This window comes from Brassica napus, chromosome C7 (assembly GCF_020379485.1).
Source record: "Brassica napus cultivar Da-Ae chromosome C7, Da-Ae, whole genome shotgun sequence".
NCBI classification, from domain to species: domain Eukaryota; kingdom Viridiplantae; phylum Streptophyta; class Magnoliopsida; order Brassicales; family Brassicaceae; genus Brassica; species Brassica napus.
Window position 1 is genome coordinate 17,008,687 of NC_063450.1, and position 19,641 is coordinate 17,028,327.

Consider the following 19,641-nt stretch of genomic DNA (forward strand, 5'->3'; position numbering starts at 1 on the left):
GCCCTGCAAATGGAATAGTCGAAGCACAATTCCTTTAAGATTTGTTAAAAACATTTTTCGGCAGAAAAACTCGATATGCCCATTTTAGGAGTTATATGGTCGGATAAATGTAAAACGGTACAGAACACCTTTTTAGATTTAGCATTGGTTCAGCCTTGAATTTGGCCACCATATATGATTATCTCTACCAGAGACATAACTCATACAATAAGCATTCATCGACCAATGCAGCGGATTAGATCTCGAGATAAAAAACAAGCCAATACCACATAACTTAAGGCTATGCCCCCATCTTTTTTAAATCTGGTTCGACAGAAAGGTCTAGAAACATCCTGCAAATGAAATTATCGAAGCACAATTCCTTTAAGGCTTGTTAAAAACATTTTTTGGCAGAAAAACTCGATACGCCCATCTTTTGTAGTTCTATGGTCGGATAAATGTAAAAAGGTACCGAACACCTTTTTAGATTTAGCATTGGTTCAGCCTTGGCTTAGGCCACCATATATGATTATCTCGACCAGAGACATAACTCATACAATAAGCATTCATCGACCGATGCAGCGGATTCGATCTCGAGATAAAAAAACAAGCAATCACCACATAAACATAAGGCTATGCTCCATCTTTTTGAAATATGGTTCGACAGAAAGGTCTAGACACGCCCTGCAAATGGAATAGTCGATGCACAATTCCTTTAAGGCTTGTTAAAAACATTTTTCGGCAGAAAAACTCGATATGCCCATTTTTAGTAGTTATATCGTCGGATAAATGTAAAAAGGTACCGAACACCTTTTTACATTTAGCATTGGTTCAGCCTTGACTTTGGCCACCATATATGATTATCTCGACCAGAGACATAACTCATACAATAAGCATTCATCGACCGATGCAGCGGATTCGATCTCGAGATAAAAAAACAAGCCAATACCACATAAACTTAAGGCTATGCCCCCATCTTTTTTAAATCTGGTTCGACAGAAAGGTGTAGAAACGCCCTGCAAATGGAATAGTCGAAGCACAATTCCTTTAAGGCTTGTTAAAAACATTTTTTGGCAGAAAAACTCGATATGCCCATCTTTAGTAGTTATATGGTCGGATAAATGTAAAAAGGTACCGAACACCTTTTTAGATTTAGCATTGGTTCAGCCTTGACTTAGGCCACCATATATGATTATCTCGACCAGAGACATAACTCATACAATAAGCATTAATCGACCGATTCAGCGGATTCGATCTCGAGATAAAAAAACAAGCTATTACCACATAAACTTAAGGCTATGCTCCATCTTTTTTAAATCTGGTTCGACAGAAAGGTCTAGAAACGCCCTGCAAATGGAATAGTCGAAGCACAATTCCTTTAAGACTTGTTAAAAACATTTTTCGGCAGAAAAACTCGATATGCCCATTTTAGGAGTTATATGGTCGGATAAATGTAAAACGGTACAGAACACCTTTTTAGATTTAGCATTGGTTCAGCCTTGACTTTGGTCACCATATATGATTATCTCTACCAGAGACATAACTCATACAATAAGCATTCATCGACCAATGCAGCGGATTAGATCTCGAGATAAAAAAACAAGCCAATACCACATAACTTAAGGCTATGCCCCCATCTTTTTAAATCTGGTTCGACAGAAAGGTCTAGAAACATCCTGCAAATGAAATTATCGAAGCACAATTCCTTTAAGGCTTGTTAAAAAAAAATTTTGGCAGAAAAACTCGATACGCCCATCTTTAGTAGTTATATGGTCGGATAAATGTAAAAAGGTACCGAACACCTTTTAGATTTAGCATTGGTTCAGCCTTGGCTTAGGCCACCATATATGATTATCTCGACCAGAGACATAACTCATACAATAAGCATTCATCGACCGATGCAGCGGATTCGATCTCGAGATAAAAAAACAAGCAATCACCACATAAACATAAGGCTATGCTCCATCTTTTTGAAATATGGTTCGTTAGAAAGGTCTAGACACGCCCTGGAAATGGAATAGTCAATGCACAATTCCTTTAAGGCTTGTTAAAAATATTTTTCGGCAGAAAAACTCGATATGCCCATTTTTAGTAGTTATATCGTCGGGTAAATGTAAAAAGGTACCGAACACCTTTTTACATTTAGCATTGGTTCAGCCTTGACTTTGGCCACCATATATGATTATCTCGACCAGAGACATAACTCATACAATAAGCATTCATCGACCGATGCAGCGGATTGGATCTCGAGATAAAAAAACAAGCCAATACCACATAAACTTAAGGCTATGCCCCCATCTTTTTTAAATCTGGTTCGACAGAAAGGTCTAGAAACGCCCTGCAAATGGAATAGTCGAAGCACAATTCCTTTAAGGCTTGTTAAAAACATTTTTTGGCAGAAAAACTCGATATGCCCATCTTTAGTAGTTATATGGTCGGATAAATGTAAAAAGGTACCGAACACCTTTTTAGATTTAGCATTGGTTCAGCCTTGGCTTAGGCCACCATATATGATTATCTCGACCAGAGACATAACTCATACAATAAGCATTCATCGACCGATGCAGCGGATTCGATCTCGAGATAAAAAAACAAGCTATTACCACATAAACTTAAGGCTATGCTCCATCTTTTTTAAATCTGGTTCGACAGAAAGGTCTAGAAACGCCCTGCAAATGGAATAGTCGAAGCACAATTCCTTTAAGGCTTGTTAAAAACATTTTTCGGCAGAAAAACTCGATATGCCCATTTTTAGTAGTTATATGGTCGGATAAATGTAAAAAGGTACCGAACACCTTTTTAGATTTAGCATTGGTTCAGCCTTGACTTAGGCCACCATATATGATTATCTCGACCAGAGACATAACTCATACAATAAGCATTCATCGACCGATGCAGCGGATTCGATCTCGAGATAAAAAACAAGCCAATACCACATAAACTTAAGGCTATGCCCCCATCTTTTTTAAATCTGGTTCGACAGAAAGGTCTAGAAACGCCCTGCAAATGAAATAGTCGAAGCACAATTCCTTTAAGGCTTGTTAAAAACATTTTTTGGCAGAAAAACTCGATACGCCCATCTTTTGTAGTTCTATGGTCGGATAAATGTAAAAAGGTACCGAACACCTTTTAGATTTAGCATTGGTTCAGCCTTGACTTAGGCCACCATATATGATTATCTCGACCAGAGACATAACTCATACAATAAGCATTCATCGACCGATGCAGCGGATTCGATCTCGAGATAAAAAAACAAGCAATCACCACATAAACTTAAGGCTATGCTCCATCTTTTTGAAATATGGTTCGACAGAAAGGTCTAGACACGCCCTGCAAATGGAATAGTCGAAGCACAATTCCTTTAAGGCTTGTTAAAAACATTTTTCTGCAGAAAAACTCGATATGCCCATCTTTAGTAGTTATATGGTCGGATAAATGTAAAAAGGTACCGAACACCTTTTTAGATTTAGCATTGGTTCAGCCTTGACTTAGGCCACCATATATGATTATCTCGACCAGAGACATAACTCATACAATAAGCCTTCATCGACCTATGCAGCGGATTCGATCTCGAGATAAAAAAAACAAGCCAATACCACATAAACTTAAGGCTATGCTCCATCTTTTTTAAATCTGGTTCGACAGAAAGGTCTAGACACGCCCTGCAAATGGAATAGTCGAAGCACAATTCCTTTAAGGCTTGTTAAAAACATTTTTTGGCAGAAAAACTCGATATGCCCATCTTTAGTAGTTATATGGTCGGATAAATGTAAAAAGGTACCGAACACCTTTTTAGATTTAGCATTGGTTCAGCCTTGACTTAGGCCACCATATATGATTATCTCGACCAGAGACATAACTCATACAATAAGCATTAATCGACCGATTCAGCGGATTCGATCTCGAGATAAAAAAACAAGCTATTACCACATAAACTTAAGGCTATGCTCCATCTTTTTTAATCTGGTTCGACAGAAAGGTCTAGACACGCCCTGCAAATGGAATAGTCGAAGCACAATTCCTTTAAGGCTTGTTAAAAACATTTTTCGGCAGAAAAACTCGATATGCCCATCTTTAGTAGTTATATGGTCGGATAAATGTAAAAAGGTACCGAACACCTTTTTAGATTTAGCATTGGTTCAGCCTTGACTTTGGCCACCATATATGATTATCTCGACCAGAGACATAACTCATACAATAAGCATTCATCGACCGATGCAGCGGATTCGATCTCGAGATAAAAAAACAAGCCAATACCACATAAACTTAAGGCTATGCCCCATCTTTTTTAAATCTGGTTCGACAGAAAGGTCTAGAACGCCCTGCAAATGGAATAGTCGAAGCACAATTCCTTTAAGGCTTGTTAAAAACATTTTTTGGCAGAAAAACTCGATATGCCCATCTTTAGTAGTTATATGGTCGGATAAATGTAAAAAGGTACCGAACACCTTTTAGATTTAGCATTGGTTCAGCCTTGACTTAGGCCACCATATATGATTATCTCGACCAGAGACATAACTCATACAATAAGCATTCATCGACCGATGCAGCGGATTCGATCTCGAGATAAAAAAACAAGCAATCACCACATAAACTTAAGGCTATGCTCCATCTTTTTGAAATATGGTTCGACAGAAAGGTCTAGACACGCCCTGCAAATGGAATAGTCGATGCACAATTCCTTTAAGGCTTGTTAAAAACATTTTTCGGCAGAAAAACTCGATATGCCCATTTTTAGTAGTTATATCGTCGGATAAATGTAAAAAGGTACCGAACACCTTTTTACATTTAGCATTGGTTCAGCCTTGACTTTGGCCACCATATATGATTATCTCGACCAGAGACATAACTCATACAATAAGCATTCATCGACCGATGCAGCGGATTCGATCTCGAGATAAAAAAACAAGCCAATACCACATAAACTTAAGGCTATGCCCCCATCTTTTTTAAATCTGGTTCGACAGAAAGGTGTAGAAACGCCCTGCAAATGAAATAGTCGAAGCACAATTCCTTTAAGGCTTGTTAAAAACATTTTTCGGCAGAAAAACTCGATATGCCAATTTTTAGTAGTTATATGGTCGGATAAATGTAAAAAGGTACCGAACACCTTTTTAGATTTAGCATTGGTTCAGCCTTGACTTAGGCCACCATATATGATTATCTCGACCAGAGACATAACTCATACAATAAGCATTCATCGACCGATGCAGCGGATTCGATCTCGAGATAAAAAAACAAGCCAATACCACATAAACTTAAGGCTATGCCCATCTTTTTTAAATCTGGTTCGACAGAAAGGTCTAGACACGCCCTGCAAATGGAATAGTCGAAGCACAATTCCTTTAAGGCTTGTTAAAAACATTTTTTGGCAGAAAAACTCGATACGCCCATCTTTAGTAGTTATATGGTCGGATAAATGTAAAAAGGTACCGAACACCTTTTTAGATTTAGCATTGGTTCAGCCTTGACTTTGGCCACCATATATGATTATCTCGACCAGAGACATAACTCATACAATAAGCATTCATCGACCGATGCAGCGGATGCGATCTCGAGATAAAAAAACGAGCAATCACCACATAAACTTAAGGCTATGCTCCATCTTTTTGAAATATGGTTCGACAGAAAGGTCAAGACACGCCCTGCAAATGGAATAGTCAATACACAATTCCTTTAAGGCTTGTTAAAAACATTTTTCGGCAGAAAAACTCGATATGCCCATTTTTAGTAGTTATATCGTCGGATTAAAAAGGTACCGAACACCTTTTTACATTTAGCATTGGTTCAGCCTTGACTTTGGCCACCATATATGATTATCTCGACCAGAGACATAACTCATACAATAAGCATTCATCGACCGATGCAGCGGATTCGATCTCGAGATAAAAAAACAAGCCAATACCACATAAACTTAAGGCAATGCCCCCATCTTTTTTAAATCTGGTTCGACTGAAAGGTGTAGAAACGCCCTGCAAATGGAATAGTCTAAGCATAATTCCTTTAAGGCTTGTTAAAAACATTTTTTGGCAGAAAAAATCGATATGCACATCTTTAGTATTTATATCGGATAAATGTAAAAAGGTACCAAACACCTTTTTAGATTTAGCATTGGTTCAGTCTTGACTTAGGCCACCATATATGATTATCTCGACCAGGGACATAACTCATACAATAAGCATTAATCGACCGATTCAGCGGATTCGATCTCGAGATAAAAAAACAAGCTATTACCACATAAACATAAGGCTATGCTCCATATTTTTTACATCTGGTTCGACATAAAGGTCCAGAAACGCCCTGCAAATAGAATAGTTGAAGCACAATTCCTTTAAGATTTGTTAAAAATATTTTTCGGCAGAAAAACTCGATATGCCCATTTTAGGAGTTATATGGTCGGATAAATGTAAAACGGTACAGAACACCTTTTTAGATTTAGCATTGGTTCAGCCTTGACTTTGGCCACCATATATGATTATCTCTACCAGAGACATAACTCATACAATAAGCATTCATCGACCGATGCAGCGGATTAGATCTCGAGATAAAAAAACAAGCCAATACCACATAAACTTAAGGCGATGCCCCCATCTTTTTTAAATCTGGTTCGACAGAAAGGTCTAGAAACGTCCTGCAAATGAAATAGTCAAAGCACAATTCCTTTAAGGCTTGTTAAAAACATTTTTCGGCAGAAAAACTCGATATGCCCATTTTTAGTAGTTATATCGTCGGATAAATGTAAAAAGGTACCGAACTCCTTTTTCGATTTAGCATTGGTTCAGCCTTGACTTTGGCCACCATATATGATTATCTCGACCAGAGACATAACTCACACAATTAGCATTCATCGACCGATGCAGCGGATTCGATCTCGAGATAAAAAAACAAGCCAATACCACATAAACTTAAGGCTATGCCCCATCTTTTTTAAATCTGGTTCGACAGAAAGGTCTAGAAACGCCCTGCAAATGGAATAGTCGAAGCACAATTCCTTTAAGGCTTGTTAAAAACATTTTTTGGCAGAAAAACTCGATATGCCCATCTTTAGTAGTTATATGGTCGGATAAATATAAAAAGGTACCGAACACCTTTTTAGATTTAGCATTGGTTCAGCCTTGACTTAGGCCACCATATATGATTATCTCGACCAGATACAAAGCTCATACAATAAGCATTAATCGATCGATGCAGCTGATTCGATCTCGAGATAAAAAACAAGCCAATACCACATAAACTTAAGGCTATGCCCCATCTTTTTTAAATCTGGTTCGACAGAAAGGTCTAGACACGCCCTGCAAATGGAATAGTCGAAGCACAATTCCTTTAAGGCTTGTTAAAAACATTTTTCGGCAGAAAAACTCGATATGCCCATTTTTAGTAGTTATATGGTCGGATAAATTTAAAAAGGTACCGAACACCTTTTTAGATTTAGCATTTGTTCAGCCTTGACTTTGGCCACAAGATATGATTATCTCTACCAGAGTCATGACTCATACAATAAGCATTCATCGACCGATGCAGCGGATTCGATCTCGAGATAAAAAAAACAAGCCGATACCACATAAACTTAAGGCTATGCCCCCATATTTTTTAAATCTGGTTCGAAAGAAAGGTCTAGAAACGCCTTGCAAATGGAATAGTCGCAGCACAATTCCTTTAAGGCTTGTTAAAAACATTTTTCGGCAGAAAAACTCGATATGCCCATTTTTAGTAGTTATATCGTCGGATAAATGTAAAAAGGTACCCAACACCTTTTTAGATTTAGCATTGGTTCAGCCTTGACTTAGGCCACCATATATGATTATCTCGACCAGAGACATAACTCATACAATAAGCATTAATCGACCGATTCAGCGGATTCGATCTTGATATAAAAAAACAAGCTATTACCACATAAACTTAAGGCTATGATCCATCATTTTTAAATCTGGTACGCAGAAAGGTCTAGAAACGCCCTGCAAATGTAATAGTCGAAGCACAATTCCTTTAAGATTTGTTAAAACATTTTTCGGCAGAAAAACTCGATATGCCCATTTTAGGAGTTATATGGTCGGATAAATGTAAAAAGGTACCGAACACCTTTTTAGATTTATCATTGGTTCAGCCTTGACTTTGTCCACTATATATGATTATCTCTACCAGAGTCATGACTCATACAATAAGCATTCATCGACCGATGCAGCGAATTCGATCTCGAGATAAAAAAAAGCAAACACCACATAAACTTAAGGCTATGCCCCCATATTTTTTAAATCTGGTTCGACAGAAAGGTCTAGAAACGCCCTGCAAATGGAATAGTCGAAGCACAATTCCTTTAAGGCTTGTTAAAAACATTTTTCGGCAGAAAAACTCGATATGCCCATTTTTAGTAGTAATATCGTCGGATAAATGTAAAAAGGTACCGAACACCTTTTTAGATTTAGCATTGGTTCAGCCTTGACTTTGACCACCATATATGATTATCTCTACCAGAGACATGACTCATACAATAAGCATTCATCGACCGATGCAGCGGATTCGATCTCGAGATAAAAAAACAAGCCAATACCACATAAACTTAAGGCTATGCCCCCATCTTTTTTTAATCTGGTTCGATAGAAAGGTAAACGCCCTGCAAATGGAATAGTCGAAGCACAATTCTTTTAAGGCTTGTTAAAAACATTTTTTGGCAGAAAAACCTGATATGCCCATCTTTAGTAGTTATATGGTCGGATAAAGCGGATTCGATCTCGAGATAAACAAAGCAAGGAATTACCACATAAACTTTAGGCTATGCCCCATCTTTTTAAAATTTGGTTCGACAGCAAGGTCTAGACACGTCCTACAAATGGAATAGTCGAAGTACAATTCTTTTATGGCTTGTTAAAAACATTTTTCCGAAGAAAAACTCGATATGCCTATCTTTAGTAGTTATATGGTCGGATAAATGTAAAAAGGTAAAGAACACTTTTTTTACATTTAGCATTGGTTCAGCCTTGACTTAGGCCACCATATATGAGTATCTCGACCAGAGACATAACTCATACAATAAGCATTCATCGACCGATGCAGCGGATTCGATCTTGAGATAAAAAAAAGCCAATACCACATAAACTTATAGCTATGCCCCCATCTTTTTTAAATCTGGTTCAACAGAAAGGTCTAGAAACACCCTGCAAAATGAATAGTCGAAGCACAAATCCTTTAAGGCTTGTTAAAAACAATTTTCGGCAGAAAAACTCGATATACCCATTTTTAGTAGTTATATCGTCGTATAAATGTAAAAGGGTACCGAACACCTTTTTACATTTAGCATTGGTTAAACCTTGACTTTGGCCACCATATATGATTATCTCGACCAGAGACATAACTCATACAATAAGCATTCATCGACCGATGTAGCGGATTCGATCTCGAGATAAAAAAACAAGCCAATACCACATAAACTTAAGGCTATGCCCCCATCTTTTTTAAATCTGGTTCGACAGGAAGGTGTAGAAATGCCCTGCAAATGGAATAGTCGAAGCACAATTCCTTTAAGGCTTGTTAAAAACATTTTTGGTAGAAAAACTCGATATGCCCATCTTTAGTAGTTATATGGTCGGATAAATATAAAAAGGTACCGAACACCTTTTTAGATTTAGCATTGGTTCAGCCTTGACTTAGGCCACCATATATGATTATCTCGACCAGAGACATAACTCATACAATAAGCATTAATCGACCGATTCAGCGGATTCGATCTCGAGATAAAAAAACAAGCTATTACCACATAAACTTAAGGCTATGCTCCATCTTTTTTAAATCTGGTTCGACATAAAGGTCTAGAAACGCCCTGCAAATGGAATAGTCGAAGCACAATTCCTTTAATATCTGTTAAAAACATTTTTCGGCAGAAAAACTCGATATGCCCATTTTTAGGAGTTATATGGTCGGATAAATGTAAAATGGTACAAAACACCTTTTTAGATTTAGCATTGGTTCAGCCTTGACTTTGGCCACCACATATGACTATCTCTACCAGAGACATAACTCATACAATAAGCATTCATCGACCAATGCAGCGGATTAGATCTCGAGATAAAAAAACAAGCCAATACCACATAAACTTAAGGCTATGCCCCCATCTTTTTAAATCTTGTTCGACAGAATGGTCTAGTAATGTCCTGTAAATGAAATAGTCGAAGCACAATTCCTTTAAGGCATGTTAAAAACATTTTTCGGCAGAAAAACTCTATATGCCCATTTTTAGAAGTTATATCGTCAGATAAATGTAAAAAGGTACCGAACACCTTTTTAGATTTAGCATTGGTTCAGCCTTGACTTTGGCCACCATATATGATTATCTCGACCAGAGACATAACTCATACAATAAGCATTCATCGACCGATGCAGCGGATTCGATCTCGAGATAAAAAAACAAGCCAATACCACATAAACTTAAGGCTATGCCCCCATATTTTTTAAATCCGGTTCGACATAAAGGGGAAGAAACGCCCTGCAAATGGAATAGTCGAAGCACAATTCCTTTAAGGCATGTTAAAAACATTTTTTGGCAGAAAAACTCGATATGCCCATCTTTAGTAGTTCTATGGTCGGATAAATGTAAAAAGGTACCGAACACCTTTTTTAGATTTAACATTGGTTCAACCTTGACTTAGGCCACCATATATGATTATCTCGACCAGAGACATAACTCATACAATAAGCATTAATCGTCTGATTCAGCGCATTCGATCTCGAGATAAAAAAACAAGCTATCACCACATAAACTTAAGGCTATGCTCCATCTTTTTTAAATCTGGTACGACAGAAGAGTCTAGAAACGCCCTGCAAATGTAATAGTCGAAGCAAAATTCCCTTAAGATTTGTTAAAAATATTTTTCGGCAGAAAAACTCGATATGCCCATTTTTAGGAGTTATATGGTCGGATAAATGTAAAAAGGTACCGAACACCTTTTTAGATTTAGCATTGGTTCAGCCTTGACTTTGGCCACTATATATGATTATCTCTACCAGAGACATGACTCATACAATAACCATTCATCGACCGATGCAGCGGATTCGATCTCGAGATAAAAAACAAGCCATTACAACATAAACTTAAGGCTATGGCCCCATATTTTTTAAATCTGGTTCGACAGAAATGTCTAGAAACGCCCTGCAAATGGAATAGTCGAAACACAATTCCTTTAAGGCTTGTTAAAAACATTTTTCGGCAGAAAAAACTCGATATGCCCATTTTTAGTAGTTATATTGTCAAATAAATGTAAAAAGGTACCGAACACCTTTTTAGATTTAGCATTGGTTCAGCCTTGACTTAGGCCACCATATATGATTATCTCGACCAGAGAAATAACTCACACAATTTGCATTCATCGACCGATGCAGCGGATTCGATCTCTAGATAAAAAAACAAGCCAATACCACATAAACTTAAGGCTATGCCCCATCCCTTTTAAATATGGTTCGACAGAAAGGACTAGAAACGCCCTGCAAATGGAATAGTCGAAGCACAATTCCTTTATGGCTTGTTAAAAACATTTTTTGGCAGAAATAGTCGATACGCCCATCTTTAGAAGTTATATGGTCGGATAAGTGTAAAAAGGTACCGAACACCTTTTTAGATTTAGCATAGGTTCAGCCTTGACTTTTGCCACTATATATGATTATCTCGACCAGAGACATAACTCATACAATAAGCATTCATCGACCGATGCAGCGGATTCGATCTCGAGATAAAAAACAAGCCATTACCACATAAAGTTAAGGCTATTACCCATCTTTTTTTATTCTGGTTTGACAGAAAGGACTAGACATGCCCTGCAAATGAAATAGTCGAAGCACAATTCCTTTTAGGCTTGTTAAAAACATTTTTCGGCAGAAAAACTCGATATGCCCATCTTTAGAAGTTATATGGTCGGATAAATGTAAAAAGGTACCGAACATCTGTTTAGATTTAGCATTGCTTCAGCCTTGACTTAGGCCACCATATATGATTATCTCGACCAGAGACATAACTCATACAATAAGCATTAATCGACCGATTCAGCGGATTCGATCTCGAGATAAAAAAACAAGCTATTACCACATAAACTTAAGGCTATTCTCCATCTTTTTTAAATCTGGTACGACAGAAAGGTCTAGAAACGCCCTGGAAATGGAATAGTCGAAGCACAATTCCTTTAAGATTTGTTAAAAACATTTTTCGGCAGAAAAACTCGATATGCCCATTTTTAGGAGTTATATGGTCGGATAAATGTAAAAAGGTACCGAACACCTTTTTAGATTTAGCATTGGTTCAGCCTTTACTTTGGCCACCATATATGATTATCTCTACCAGAGACATGACTCATACAATAAGCATTCATCGACCGATGCAGCGGATTCGATCTCGAGATAAAAAAACAAGCCAATACCACATAAACTTAAGGCTATGCCCCCATCTTTTTTAAATCTGGTTCGATAGAAAGGTCTAGAAACGCCCTGTAAATGGAATAGTCGAAGCACAATTCTTTTAAGGCTTGTTAAAAACATTTTTTGGCAGAAAAACTCGATATGCCCATCTTTAGTAGTTATATGGTCGGATAAATGTAAAAAGGTACCGAACACCTTTTTAGATTTAGCATTGGTTCAGCCTTGACTTCCATGAATGCTCACTCATGACTTTGGTGCATGTGTATTAATTAACGAGGCCCTGACCAGGGAGATGATGATGATGGCGATAGTGAAGACGAATATGAGGCTCCACAACTATGCCCAATCATGGGGTGATCATTGAAAACATTAATGAAGAGGAGGATTAACAGGGTTGTGAAGCAGCGGTAGACAATGATCAGGAAACTGAAGAGGTCAGAGATCAAGAGGGCATGGAGGAAGATGCTGATGATTATGAGTTGTGGAATGGATTAGGCATGCGTTCCATGGATACATATGATGGGATCACTAAGGAAATGCATATTCCAGCTGATAATTTTGGCATCAAAGCAAACATAGTGGCGGGTCTTGAAAGGAAGGCTTGGATGACATAGACCAATGGTCACATGGCTAAATTCCAAAGTATGGAAAGTGGAGAAACAAGCGGAGCAGCAAACACCAAATGGTCGAAGATGCCTGATCCTACTGTGGAGATTTAAGAAAAAGATGAAGATGTGGAGCCTGAGAACTCAGCTGTTTTGGGAGGCACAGTGGGTCCAGAACCACCACTTTCACCATGAGGACATTGTATTGGAACTGTCGAGGTCTAGGCAATGACTCGACAGTTCGACGTCTAAAGGAGATAACTCGGAAATATCTCCTGGACATTATATGCATATCCGAGACCAAGCAACAAGATGACTACATCAGAGACCTTGGGTGTGAACTAAATTGTTGCTATTCTTCTGTTGCTCTTGTAGGTTTAAATGGTGGTTTAGTTATTTTCTGGAAAAAGAATGTTGATTTTATGTTCTGTTTCAATCCACTTATGTAATCGATTGTTCAGTGAAATGCAATGGATTTTGTTTCTATTTGATGTTTGTAAATGGTCTTCCGGTACAACTATGCTTGGCAGAGATTATGTTTACCGAAGAGAGAAGGTGGCATGGGTTTCAAAGATCTAGAAAGTTTCAACATAGCCTTACTAGCAAAGCAGGCATGGAGAGTTTTACAAAATCCAAATTGTCTAATGACTCGAGTTCTAAAAGGATTAAAGGTTAGGTTAAACTCTTCCATATTCGGAAATATGGAAGATTTCACCTTGTCAGAAGTTTTCCATTTATCGGAAAGGAGAAGGGTTCAGGGACCCGATAGCAGGGTTCAGGGACCCTTCTGCAGGGTTCAGGGACCCTGATTGGAGGATCCTTCAGGCAGGGACCCGAGGTATCTATATTTCAAGGATCCGGAGATCTGGATTCAGGGACCCTATCGTAGAGTTCAGGGACCCTGGCTGGATGATCCCTCGGGCAGGGACCCGAGGTATCTGTTTTTAGGGATCCGGGGATCCGGGTTCTGCCTGGAGGCTGGGGGAAATAACACCGGGATATTTTTCCCCAACAGTTTGCCCCTTATTCCTCGATTTCGTCATCAAAGTCGAGGGATAACCTGTGCACTCGAGTCAACCGTGGTTGCTTATTCTCAGCAGGCTCCCTCTGGGCAGAACCCTACCCGCTAGCCTAGGTTCCACTCAAGTCGGAACTCATTCTGAACCTAGGCAGGGACTGATCCTTTCGGACCTAGGAGATAATTGATGGCGATTCCCTTAATTCCTTCAGGGTGGACGAAGTCGTAGTCTGGTCGTGTAGTTCACGCGCATATCTAGGAGATATGGCTGGTAGTCGGGTTTTCCAGACTTTAAGAAGGGTTCCCGGCGTTTCGCCCCTTAGAATGGAGAGATCCCTATTGGAGAGAATCTGAGACGATCTCAGGTTTAAGATCTCCAAATCAGAGAGAATGCAGGGATCTCTAGGGTCTCTTCTCCCTGATTTAAAGCATAGGCGGGAAACATGATGAATAGTGCGATTTTGTCTCGAGATTCGTATCAGCGCGTGCCTCTTCTCTTTCGCCGCGTGTCTAGGGTTTCCATTTATTTTCCCCTGTTTTTCTTTTATTTCCATTTCCTCTGTTTTGAAAACTTCTCGCGATATCTTCACTCCGGTTTCTTCTCCACAGGTAATTTTCCTTTCTCTTCTCTCAAGTCTCTTTAGTTTGTCCGTGATAGGAACTGAGTCGAGTCTCCTTCCAGATTCTTCGATAGGTAGTAGGGTTAGGTCTAGATCGCAGATTATTCCGTCGAGATCTATGGATTCCACTTCCCCCGATTTGACCGTTGTCGTAGCAAATCCTCCGGCTGATGACAATCCGCCGGTGGAAAGAGACCGATATCCCCCGATTGGTCCTCCGTCGGTGATCGGGGCTGAGGAGGTTGCGATTTGGAGATAGAGATACAATCTTCCTGATGACGCCATTATTCGAGTTCCCGGTCCTGACGACAGGGTCTCGGATTTCGAAGTTGACGAGGTGGCGGTGTATGAAGGCTATTCCGAGTCGGGCTTTAGAGATCGCATCCCTTCTCTGGTAGCGAAGCTGTCTGAAACTCTGAGAATTTCTCCGAGCCAGTTGAATCCTCCGGCCTGGAGAACTTTGATAGCTTTGTATGAGTTATGTCTCTGGTCGAGATAATCATATATGGTGGCCAAAGTCAAGGCTGAACCAATGCTTAATCTAAATAGGTGTTCGGTACCTTTTTACATTTATCCGACCATATAACGACTAAAAATAAGCATATCGAGTTTTTCTGCCGAAAAATGTTTTTAACAAGCCTTAAAGGAATTGTGCTTTGACTATTCCATTTGCAGGGCGTTCTAGACCTTTCTGTCGAACCAGATTTTAAAAAGATGGAGCATAGCCTTAAGTTTATGTGGTATTGGCTTTTTTTTTAATCTCGAGATCGAATCCGCTGCATCGGTCGATGAATGCTTATTGTATTAGTTATGTCTCTGGTCGAGATAATCATATATGGTGGCCTAAGTCAAGGATGAACCAATGCTAAATCTAAATAGGTGTTCGGTACATTTTTACATTTATCTAACCATATAACGACTAAAAATAAGCATATCGAGTTTTTCTGCCGAAAAATGTTTTTAACAAGCCTTAAAGGAATTGTGCTTCGACTATTCCATTTGCAGGGCGTGTCTAGACCTTTCTGTCGAACCAGATTTAAAAAAGATGGAGCATAGCCTTAAGTTTATGTGGTAATAGCTTGTTTTTTTATCTCGAGATCGAATCCGCTGCATCGGTCGATGAATCAGTCCATGCATTCACTGTTTTTCCCATTTCCAATCACCACACACAAACCTTTCACCAATAGATCTCTTCCAATTAATAGCGAACGCCAGACATAAGAGTTAATTTTCTTTCTTTTAGCTGTCAAGATAGTTACTAAAAATGGGCATATCGAGTTTTTCTGCCGAAAAATGTTTTTAACAAGCCTTAAAGGAATTGTGCTTCAACTATTCCATTTGCAGGGCATTTTTAGACCTATCTGTCGAACCAGATTTAAAAAAGATGGAGCATAGCCTTAATTTTATGTGGTATTGGCTTGTTTTTTATCTCGAGATCGAATCCGCTGCATCGGTCGATGAATGCTTATTGTATGAGTTATATCTCTGTTCGAGATAATCATATATGGTGGCCAAAGTCAAGGCTGAACCAATACTAAATCTAAAAAGGTGTTTGGTACCTTTATAAATTTATCTGACCATATAACTTCTAAAGATGGGCATATCGAGTTTTTCTGCCGAAAAATGTTTTTAACATGCCTTAAAGGAATTGTGCTTCGACTATTCCATTTTCAGGGCATTTCTAGACCTTTCTGTCGAACCAGATTTAAAAAAGATGGGGGCATAGCCTTAAGTTTATGTGGTACTGGTTTGTTTTTTTATCTCGAGATCGAATCCGCTGCATCAGTCAATGAATGCTTATTGTATGAGTCATGTCTCTGGTAGAGATAATCATATATGGTGGCCTAAGTCAAGGCTGAACCAATGCTAAGTCTAAAAAGGTGTTCGATACCTTTTTACATTTATCCGACCACATAACTACTAAAGATGGGCATATCGAGTTTTTCTGCCGAAAAATGTTTTTAACAAGCCTTAAAGGAATTGTGCTTCGACTATTCCATTTGCAGGGCGTTTCTAGACCTTTCTGTTGAACAAGATTTAAAAAGGATGGGGCATAGCCTTAAGTTTATGTGGTATTGGCTTGTTTTTTTATCTCGAGATCTAATATGCTGCATCGGATGATGAATGCTTATTGTATGAGTTATGTATCTGGTCGAGATTATCATATATGGTGGCCAAAGTCAAGGCTGAACCAATGCTAAATCTAAAAAGCTGTTCGGTACCTTTTTACATTTTTCCGACGATATAACTCCTAAAAATGGGCATATCGAGTTTTTCTGCAGAAAAATGTTTTCAATAACCCTTACAGGAATTGTGCTTCGACTTTTGCATTTGCAGGGCATTTCTAGACCTTTCTGTCAAACCAGATTTAAAAAGGATGGGGCATAGCCTTAAGTTTATGTGGTATTGGCTTGTTTTTTTATCTCGAGATCGAATCCGCTGCATCGGTCGATGAATGCTTATTCTATGAGTTATGTCTCTGTTCGAGATAATCCTATATGGTGGCCAAAGTCAAGGCTGGACCAATGCTAAATCTAAAAAGGTGTTCGGTACCTTTTTACATTTATCCGACCATATAACTCCTAAAAATGGGCATATCGAGTTTTTCTACCGAAAAATGTTTTTAACAAATATTAAAGGAATTTTGCTTCGTCTACTACATAAGAAGGGGTTCTACACAGCACAATTGCGGGACAACTATTACCTTTATACATTTATCCGACCATATAACTCCTAAAAATGGGCATATCGAGTTTTTTTGCCGAAAAATGTTTTTAACAAGCCTTAAGTTGAGTGTGCCGAAGAAACAAGCATCGAGGTTGGTTTGTATATTTGGCAAAGAAATTGTTGGGAGCCTGTCTTTATTTCCTTCTCGATGTAAGAAACAGAAGCAGCAACTTGCTCGGCACACACGATCTCAACACGAGACTTTGGGTCGGCAATAGTTCGGTAAACGTGTATTTTGGGCACGAGTTTAAATTGAACTTGCTTTTTATTAGGCACGAGTTTGCGGTCGACTCACTTATTGTTAGACACGAGTTTACAAAAACTCATCTTTGGCTAGGCATGAGTTTACAGAAGCTCTCCTTCCACTAGGCACGAGTTCTCAGTAAACTCGCCTCTGTCTTAGCATGAGTCAAGTAAATTTGTTTTTCACTAAGCACGAGTTTAAAGCAAACTCGCTTTTTACTAAGCACAAGTTTGAAATAAACTCGCCTAAATTGTCATAGGCATGAGTGTGTCTGGTTCATTGTCTAATAAACCCTATTCGTAAACTTTGCAGAGATCGATTCCATCTCTCTTAATGAACTTGGGGGGACTTACTGTTGGGGGTGGATTTACATCCTCCCTCACGGCCCATTAAGACAATGAACTAGGTCCACTTTGTTAGAAATCCCTAGACATCTTCTTTCTATAAATAAGGAACTATCTCCTTATTAGAAAAAGGATCATCTCTTCTTCTATTTTTAGACTTAGAACACTTCTTACAAAGAATTTATAGATTCTTAGATTTATTTTACACTTGTAATCATTCATGTAATGCAATCTTTGATCTATAAATTCTTCTTGATGTTCATTTATCATTTGATTCTTTCAAGATTTCTCCTAAACCTCAAAGAATCTAACCATTATCTTTAGATTCATTTATTTGTATGATTCAACAAACACTACCAGCATAAACACCGTTTTTGGGTCAAGACGAAACCTTCCCGTCATATCCATGATCTCTGCAATCAAGAAGCAGACAGCGACCCGTGTCAAGAAGGACGAGCTGAGATCCTCACAACGAGCTTGCCACAATCTGCACAAGCTCTAGACAAACCCATTTTGAACTCGGCTTGAATAAAGAGATACACCATCTCATTGATCTCATGGAACCTCTTCAAAGTTGAAAGTACACGCCAACTACAATCTCGGCACAAGACTTTGCGGCCGATTATGATGGTTTAGAGAAAAAGAGAATCAACGTGCGGCTGCTAACGTCATGTCCTCACACTTCAGGAGACGAGCTCAAAGTCTTTGAAGTGGCACGAGACATGCGTTTATGTTCGTAGTCTCAGCACACTAGTGAAGTCATGGCAGTGTAGTTCTGATCTCAGCAGTGCGCGCAGACCAACAAGACTCGACATGCCGACTCCACCATTCCACCAGCACATGGATCGCAACAGCTCCGCGATGATTCGGCTGTGACAATTCGTCCATGTCGGTACATTCATGATGATTTCTATGGCGACTTGTTCTTGGAAGTTAGTCGATCGACGCTTTATCCATGGCTACTTGCTCCGATGGTTCAGAACACTGTTTTCACAGATCGTTCGCGCAACCATCCCGGAGTAAGAAGTCTGATCGGAATCAGAAGTATGTCGATGACTTCTCGCCAAAGACGGTCTGTCTATGACACTTCATTCAAAGCAACCTAACCATGACGGCCCGTTCATTACAATCATCTGCGACATGGGTATGTGCCTAGTTCATGGTCTTATAAACCCTATTCGTAAACTTGGAGGTTTACTGTTGGGTGGATTTACATCCTCCCAGAAGGCCCATTAGACATTGAACTAGACCCACTTCATTATGAAACCCTAGACATCTTTCTTCTATAAATAAGAAACTATCTCCTTATAAGAAACGGGGCTTCTCTTCTTCCATTTTAGACATTGAACGCTTCTTACAAAGAGTTTATGGATTTAGATTTACTTTACACTAGAAACCATCCTTGTAATACAATCTTTGATATATAAACTCTTTTTGATGTTCATTTCTCATTTGATTCTTCCAAGATTTTTCCTAAACCTCAAGAATCTGATCTTTTATCAAAATAAAAAAAAAAAATCTCCCTCCCGAGGAGTAAATCTTAATAACAGATGAACAAACTGAAAATCGCTTAAGCGATTCCCACATGAGCATACGCCAGCTTCTCGTGTACTGGCACTCGCACGCCACGTTGGATATGTCCTGATCAGACACGTATTCACGGGAATCGACCGTATTGCGACTCGAATCAATACGGCCGAGACAAATG